Here is an 8,560-nt window from a genome sequence, read left to right as displayed (position 1 = left end):
GTGGCAAGTAGGTGAGCTCGCAGTGGCGAGTAACAGGATGGCAGCACCCTGTTTGCCCGCTTTAGGCCCTTTTACCATCGTTCGGTCCAGTTTTCTTCAAGCATTCTTTTACAGTAATAAACCCCTCAATACATGACTCCAAGGCATGGTTTTTAAACATGTTTTCTCAATCATTTAACAAGTATTGTAGTGTATAATTAAGCATGGTGTAAGAGAATTATGGCATGAGTTTAACGAGTAGCAAGCAATATCTAATGCGGGAAATAAACTAGAGCCTCGACATAGTAGTCGAGAACTAGAATGATAGCAAGAATCACTAGGGTGATTAGGAGTGAAGTATGTTATCTTTGCACATGATTAAATAGATATAGCAAGCATAAAGTTGTGGATAGGATAGATATCTCTCCACCATGTTTATGAATGAACAAGTATGAGCACTTACCGCTAATCGGATCGATCAAGGTTCCGAGGTAAGCTTTAAGCATGATTGGGTATAACCTAAATAAATGACAAGTATAAGTAGGTGGCATGTCTCTTTCTATCCACATCAAGGGGATACAAGGGGTTCTCATTATGAGAACGATTCAAGCCGTAAGGGACCCGCATGTCACCGAAAACGCAAGACTAAGTTTATAACCGCATGTCGGTGCTCGTGTCTCTTGTTATCCACGTTAGGGGGATACGGGAGGTTCTCGACTCAAGGGTAATGGTTCAAGCCGTAAGGGACCTGCACGACACCAAGGGAGTCCGATGTACGTACATCGGTCATGATGGGATTGTTCTCGGGGTTACTCCACCCGGGGCTCTCCGTAAAATGAACCAAGATAAGAATGTTTGTTCAACGCTAACATAATGAGTAATGAACTTAGATGCGAATATGTATGATATAACTATGATTATGATCACGAATGAACTCATGCATGATTATATTATGTACAAGTACAAGTTAAGTAAAGAATGTGATGCCGATGACGTTCTTAGGTTTCCCTAATCGTCTGACTTAGGATTGTGTCATGAACATGTTACATGAAGACCTTGATGCGTTTACCGTATCTTGGCATAGTGGTCTTAGGTTCCCTTGACCGCCATGACACATATGATGATAGTAAGCCTATAACAAGTAAAATGAATTAAGACGGTCGTAGTATGCACAACCGTCTAAGCATGCAAGTCCCCACACATGTATAATCAACCGTCAGGTTGTAAAGTAGACACGAGGTGACCGTAGGTTTCCCTTGAGGTTACCTATAGCCTAGGATTAGGTGGAACTCACTGAGATATTATGTCTCATCCCAATCCTATTTTGTTTCAGATAAACAGGTTGGACATGAAGCTTGTTGCCGAATGGATGATTCAGCAAGTATGCGTTCGTACCGGCGAAAGATGAGATGGACGTTCAAGGATGTACCTTTTTATGTTTGGACAAGTTGAGTTGTATCATTATGTACAAACGAATTTAGTTGTATGATGTATTCATTCGATGTATTATTGTTGTAAATTTTTAATGTATCCAGTACTAAATTAATGCACCTGCTAGACTTTCTAGATACGTATAGTATGGGTGTTACAAAAAGGAAGAGAGAAGAAAATGGTTAATTTCATGGACCAAAAAAAAAGGAGATGAAGGGAAGAATGACTCGTCAACACAAGTCATAGAGGGAGAGAGAAGAAAAGTATTTGAAGTTTCAGAATACCTTTCAGTGTGTAGAATGCAATATATGTGAGCTCTCTATTTATAGAAGAAATTCACAACCAATATATGAGAAACTTTGGGAACAAGTAATTCACATATTAGATCTAGTACAAAAATATCTCAAAAATTCAGTACAATATATATATATATATCATATGGAGTACAAAAAATATATTTTGAGTACAAAAATATATTATTGAGTGCCAAAATATATGTCTAATCACATATGAAAATATATTAGATTGCATACCAAAATATATCAGGACGTGTTCCAAATTATTGTAACAAATTTTGGCGACTATGAAAAACTTTCTAATAATGACTTAATTAATTATTTCATTTAAAATTTCCAAATAATAAAATATATATCAACATTCTTCAAAAAAAAAAAATATATCAACATATATTTTTCGAATAATTTAAGGGTTAAATAAGTTTTTAGTCCCTACAAAATCCTGAGTTTTTAAGGTTAGTCCCTATGAAATTTCAATGGTAATTTTAGTCCTCCAAAATTTTTAAGTTTGTAAAAATAGTATCTATTTTGAAAACATTTTACAAAAATTGGATAATTTTAGTCCTCCAAAATAGTCCCTATAAAATTCAAATATGGACTAAAAGATAATAAAAAAATTTAGGGAGGGACTAAAAACATATTTAACCCATAATTTAATCTCGACAAATTTCCACTGAATTTATTATTAATTCTGAAAGGAACAAATTGGAACAATAAAAATAGAATTTGAGGTCTTTTAGAAAAAGTTTCTCCCATTTGTTTTGTTCTTTGAGCATATTTGAAAATGAGTGAAGACATATTCTGGTCCCGGGGAAAGTCATCGACAAAAAATAAGACCAATTTTTGTTCTATTTTTTTTTTCTATTTTTTTCTTCAAAATATGGGTGAAATTTATCCCTTAAAATATACATAAACTTTAGCGTAGTAAAAAGAGAGGTCAGACAGGCATGATAGTTCCCTTATTTCCGCTAGTTATTTATAAAAAATGTGCTCCCATTTTACTCGGTAACTCGAGATTTTTTTTTCATATTCCATAAATTTAGGTTCATCAAACATTATTGCTTATGTGACTCATGAAATTTTACAAAATAAATCATGGGAATGCTTCGGTCATGATAAATAAATTCATATGATATATTAATAAATTAATAACAAGAATTCATCAGCTTATTAATACAAAATAAATAACAATCTATTATGAAACCAACTTGTGTTAAAGGTACTCAATTTTACACGAAGTTAAAATATTACTGAATCTAGTATTGCTTTTAAGATTTTCTTCTTACATTCAGTAATTTTTCATAAAAGTTTTTGTAAAAACAGTTTAACGAGTCACAAGTTAGTTCTATCAGTTGCCACAATCATGCTTTTAGGTGGAATTTATCTCCAAGAAATTATATACAATTGTAGAACTTGAAATATATACAAAAGCGAAAAGGAGATACCAACATTTAATTATATATATATATATATATATATATATATATATATATATATATATATATAGTTCTTTAAAATCCTTCTCCATCTTCTTATTCTTCTTCTTAAAGTTTCTTTTTAACCAAGAAAGTCTACATGAACAATCAAAACAATTAATTTGTTAATTAAAACACCTACAATGAAAAACAACAGGAAAAGAACAGAGTGAAAGAACCATTCCAAGCCCAACCCCAAAACTGATGAGGCTTTGAATTAGTTATTTCCAAAAAAAAAATTCGTAACAAATCAAAAGCTTCGTCAGCCTTGGAGTTGAACGAGGAATAGTTCTCTCTCACTCTATTTTTTCCTTTTGTTTTTCATCATAGGAGTTTAAATTCAAAAATTAAATGTTTTTATTTTTCTTGGACACATACTTGCTTAAGAAGAAGAAGAAGGCAAGGATCGATTCTAAGAACTATATATAATTAGTTATATGCTTGTATCTCCCTTTCTAACATCTAACTTATGCAAGAATTGAGGTGGAATATATTTTTATGATCATTATGATTATATCTAAAAAGGGACTATGGTCTTAAAATATTATTTATTCTTTTTTTTTTAAGCAAGGAGTAATGACAGACATCGGGAGGAAACACTGACATACCAACAAGGTTGGCATTTAGGAAACCTCCGTCCTATGCCGCCAAACTCTAAAAATTTTATTAAAAAAAGGAAAAAAATATACAAGAGGATGGGGGACTAGGCCAAAACCCTCAGAAGAAAAACAAACAAAAAAAGCTGAAAAAAACTACTACAGACAAATAAAATCTGTAGTTAAACAAACCAATTCTATTACGAAGCAATCCATATGCCACTGACGGTCAGCCGGAAGAGTTTCTAACAAATTAGAACTTTGGATCCCATGACTCATACTCATCAATTTGTCCGCACTGCTGATACGGACATTCCAATATAATAGAATCATTTGGAAGATGGAAGAGCACCCTTTGCACGGGTTTGATAGGACGTACCAAGGACTAGCTTCTTACGAGTTTGCTTCCGCGCCTTGGTAAGAACTTGGGTGAATCCTTCATCAGCCATTCTTCGATCATATTCACGTATTCTGGCCCATAAATCAAGACCATCTTGAATGTTCTTGCTAACATGTTGTTGTACGGGTGGGACCGGAACCGATAAATTTACCTCTGCCTCATCTGTGATATGGTCCTTCTGAATCCAAGGATTGGTGTGTGTCATGCCCGCTTCTCTCTCAAAAGTGGAACTAGAAACTCCATCCATAACTGTGTTAGTATCATCAACATCAATAACCGGGATATTCTCCTCTGAATTTTCAAAGTCTGAACCCTCTCCATCCATGTCTACGGCCTTGCTATTTCTTGTACCTTGCTCTGGCAGATTTGCATCCTTAACCTCATCATTTATTAACGCTTGCTCCGCATTAGAAATCAAAGGAATATCCGATACTACCGGGGAAATATGTGCAGACCTCGAGAGGATCCTTTCACCTTCAGCACGAAGCTCATCATCATTTAATGCCAATGTCAACACGGGTTGAGTCAACTGAGGCAATGTTCTGTGAGGAACATGATCCGCAACATGTTGCAAAGGAAGACTAAAAGTATTGTCTGCAAAATCCTTAACTAGTTCTGTCTCTTCAGTATTTGTCACCGCCAAAGCCGAAAAAGCATTAGAAGAACCAACTCCTGAAGGATTTGTTTGCATAGGGACCCAAGCTTCCTTTGGTACCGGAGCCTTTGTCTTCCCTTTATCAGTCTTTGCCTCTTTTGCATCCTTCTTTGGGGCAATAGTCTCTTTCGCATCCTTTTTTGGGTATAACCACCGGCAGTTGGTCACATGATGACCAAGGTTGTGGCAATGCGTACAAAAATCCGGCATCCATTCGTAAACAACTTCAACGGGAAAAGAGAAACCCTCCCGCTCAACCAGTATTTCATAGAATAACTTCTTTGAGCAATCCATGTCAACCAAAATTCGAGCATAATGGCCGTATAGTCTCTTTGATGTTGCATTATCCATCGTCAACGGAGTGCCAATCGCACTTGCAATCTCCCGTAGTGTTCTGTCCATCCAATATTCTTGAGGGAGTTCAATCAAACGGATCCAAACTTGGGCGTGCGTATTTTTCTGTTTATGCATATTGAAATCTTTCCTCCACTCAAACAATCATAAAATACCAGGTTTCAAAATAGTTGTACCCTTCGCCCACACGGAGTGCATGTCAGCTTCGGAAGCAAAAAAGAACTCATAATAGCCCCTCCCCAAAGAGAGCAGAGACCATGGTGCAGCCGTGTTCCAATGCTTCTGTAATCACTTATGAATCTCAAAGGAGGTATAAGGCTTGTCTCCCTTGTTTAGAATCAGCCTCCCACGGAGATTTCGCTTATAGTAATCTACCCCTTTTTCATAGATGGGTTGTGAGATGCGAGTGCTAAGTTGTTCACCTTTGATTAAGGGTTGTGGCAGCGGAACTTCGTCCGGTAGAGATGCATCAGAAGAGGTCAGCACCTGAGCAAAGGAAGGTGCAGAAGCTTGTTGCACAGGAGGTCCAGTCACTTGCGGCGATATTAGGCGTGGAGAAGGTGCTGGTGCGGCCAAGGGAGCCAACTCGGCCTGCCAGTCAAACGGCATGGCCGTGTCTAGGTTAAGAAATGGTTTGTAGGGAAGGAGAATGAAATCGTCCAATGGGAATATAGCAATCGGTGGATTGATCCAATATTCACAAGAAATGATTCACGTAATGAATTCAAATTGTTGTTGGAACAAGAATTTCACGTGGGCAGATTGAATTCAATGGTAAAAAGCTCACGTAATTCTACCAGAATATCAAGGAAAGGCAATCAAAAGTCAGGAGACCAATGAAGAACGGCGCTAGTAAGAACCCTAGCGGAGCTCCATTCATTCCTTCAAATATCGTATTCTTTTACTTAAACTCAAAGGTACATAAATTATCAAAGGTACTACGCTCTTAAGACCATTCTTAATTCCCAAGTGACATTATATCTATAAGGATATATGGTCTAAAGAACAATGTTAATTTCGAGGGAAAAGAATGAGATGAAGGGAAGAAAACTTCTTCAACACAAATCAAAAAGGGAGAGCGAAGAAAATGGTTAATTTCATGGACAAAAAAAAAAGGAGATGAAGGGAAGAATGACTCGTCAACACAAGTCATAGAGGGAGAGAGAAGAAAAGTATTTGAAGTTTCAGAATACCTTTCAGTGTGTAGAAAGCAATATATGTGAGCTCGCTATTTATAGAAGAAATTCACAACTAATATATGAGAAACTTTGGGAACAAGTTAGATCTAGTACAAAAATATATCAAATTCAGTACAATATATATATATATATATATATATATATATATATATATATCATATTGAGTACAAAAATATATTATTGAGTGCCAAAATATATGTCTAATCACATACGAAAATATATTAGATTGCATACGAAAATATATCAGGATGTGTTCCAAAATATTGTAACAATATTTGGCGACTATGAAAAACTTTCTAATAATGACTAAATTAATTATTTCATTTAAAATTTCCAAATAATAAAATATATATCAACATCCTTCAAAAAAAAAAATATATATCAACATATATTTTTCGAATAATTTAAGGGTTAAATAAGTTTTTAGTCCCTACAAAATCATGAGTTTTTAAGGTTAGTCCCTATGAAATTTCAATGGTAATTTTAGTCCTCCAAAATTTTTAAGTTTGTAAAAATAGTCTCTATTTTGAAAACATTTTACAAAAATTGGATAATTTTAGTCCTCCAAAATAGTCCCTATAAAATGCAAATAGGGACTAAAAGTTAATAAAAAATTTTAGGGAGGGACTAAAAACATATTCTCGACAAATTTCCACTGAATTTATTATTAATTCTGAAAGGAACAAATTGGAACAACAAAAATAGAATTTGAGGTCTTTTAGAAAAAGTTTCTCAAATTTGTTTTGTTCTTTGAGCATATTTGAAAATGAGTGAAGACATATTCTGGTCCCGGGGAAATTCATAGACAAAAAATAAGACCAATTTTTGTTCTATTTTTTTTTTTCTATTTTTTCTTCAAAATGTGTGTCAAATTTATCCCTTAAAATATACACAAACTTTAGCGTAGTAAAAAGAGAGGTCAGACAGGCATGATATTTCCCTTATTTCCGCTAGTTATTTATAAAAAATGTGCTCCCATTTTACTCGGTAACTCGAGATTTTTTTTTCATATTCCATAAATTTTGGTTCATCAAACATTATTGCTTATGTGACTCATGAAATTTTACAAAATAAATCATGGGAATGCTTCGGTCATGATAAATAAATTCATATGATATATTAATAAATTAATAACAAGAATTCATCAGCTTATTAATACAAAATAAATAACAATCTATTATGAAACCAACTTGTGTTAAAGGTACTCAAGAAAGTCTACATGAACAATCCTTCTCCATCTTCTTATTCTTAAAGTTTCTTTTTAAGCAAGAAAGTCTACATGAACAATCAAAACGATTAATTTGTTAATTAAAACACCTACAATGAAAAACAACAGGAAAAGAACAGAGTGAGAGAACCATTCCAAGCCCAACCCCAAAACTGATGAGGCTTTGAATTAGTTATTTCCAAAAAAATATTTCGTAACAAATCAAAAGTTTCGTCAGCCTTGGAGTTGAACGAGGAATAGTTCTCTCTCACTCTATTTTTTCCTTTTGTTTTTCATCATAGGAGTTTAAATTCACAAATTAAATGTTTTTATTTTTCTTGGACACATACTTGCTTAAGAAGAAGAAGAAGGCAAGGATCGATTCTGAGAACTATATATAATTAGTTATATGCTTGTATCTCCCTTTCTAACATCTAACTTATGCAAGAATTGAGGTGGAATATATTTTTATGATCATTATGATTATATCGAAAAAGGGACTATGGTCTTAAAATATTATTTATTCCGAAGGGACATAAATTATCAAAGGTACTAGGCTCTTAAGACCATTCTTAATTCCCAAGTGACATTATATCTATAAGGGTATATGGTCTAAAGAACACTCTTAATTTCGAGGGAAAAGAATGAGATGAAGGGAAGAAAACTTCTTCAACACAAATCAAAAAGGGAGAGTGTAACACCCATACCAGACGTATCTAGAAAGTCTAGCACGTGCGTTAATATTAGTACTGGATACATTAAATTTTACAACATAAACTACATACGAATGAATATTTATACAACAAATTGCGTTCGTACATAAATATCCTAAACAGTTCATCCATACATTTACATTACATCCTTAAAATCCAAAGCATCCTGCAGCTACACGAATGCACACTTGCTGAAACATCCATCCGACTTCAAGCTTGCATAACATCCTGCTTATCTGAAACAAATAAGGATTG

General features: G+C 34.3%; 1 pseudogene; it reads right to left on the bottom strand.

The window, feature by feature from the left end:
- Positions 1-4,106: 4,106 nt before the first annotated feature.
- On the bottom strand, positions 4,107-5,795 carry LOC146922181 (uncharacterized; annotated as a pseudogene).
- Between the last annotated feature and the right edge of the window lie 2,765 nt (positions 5,796-8,560).

Source organism: Medicago sativa, chromosome 5 (assembly GCF_051527215.1).
Source record: "Medicago sativa cultivar Bolivia chromosome 5, Bolivia_mono, whole genome shotgun sequence".
Classification (NCBI taxonomy): domain Eukaryota; kingdom Viridiplantae; phylum Streptophyta; class Magnoliopsida; order Fabales; family Fabaceae; genus Medicago; species Medicago sativa.
Note: the sequence above shows the minus strand (reverse complement) of the source record. Positions and strands in the feature narration are given on the sequence as shown.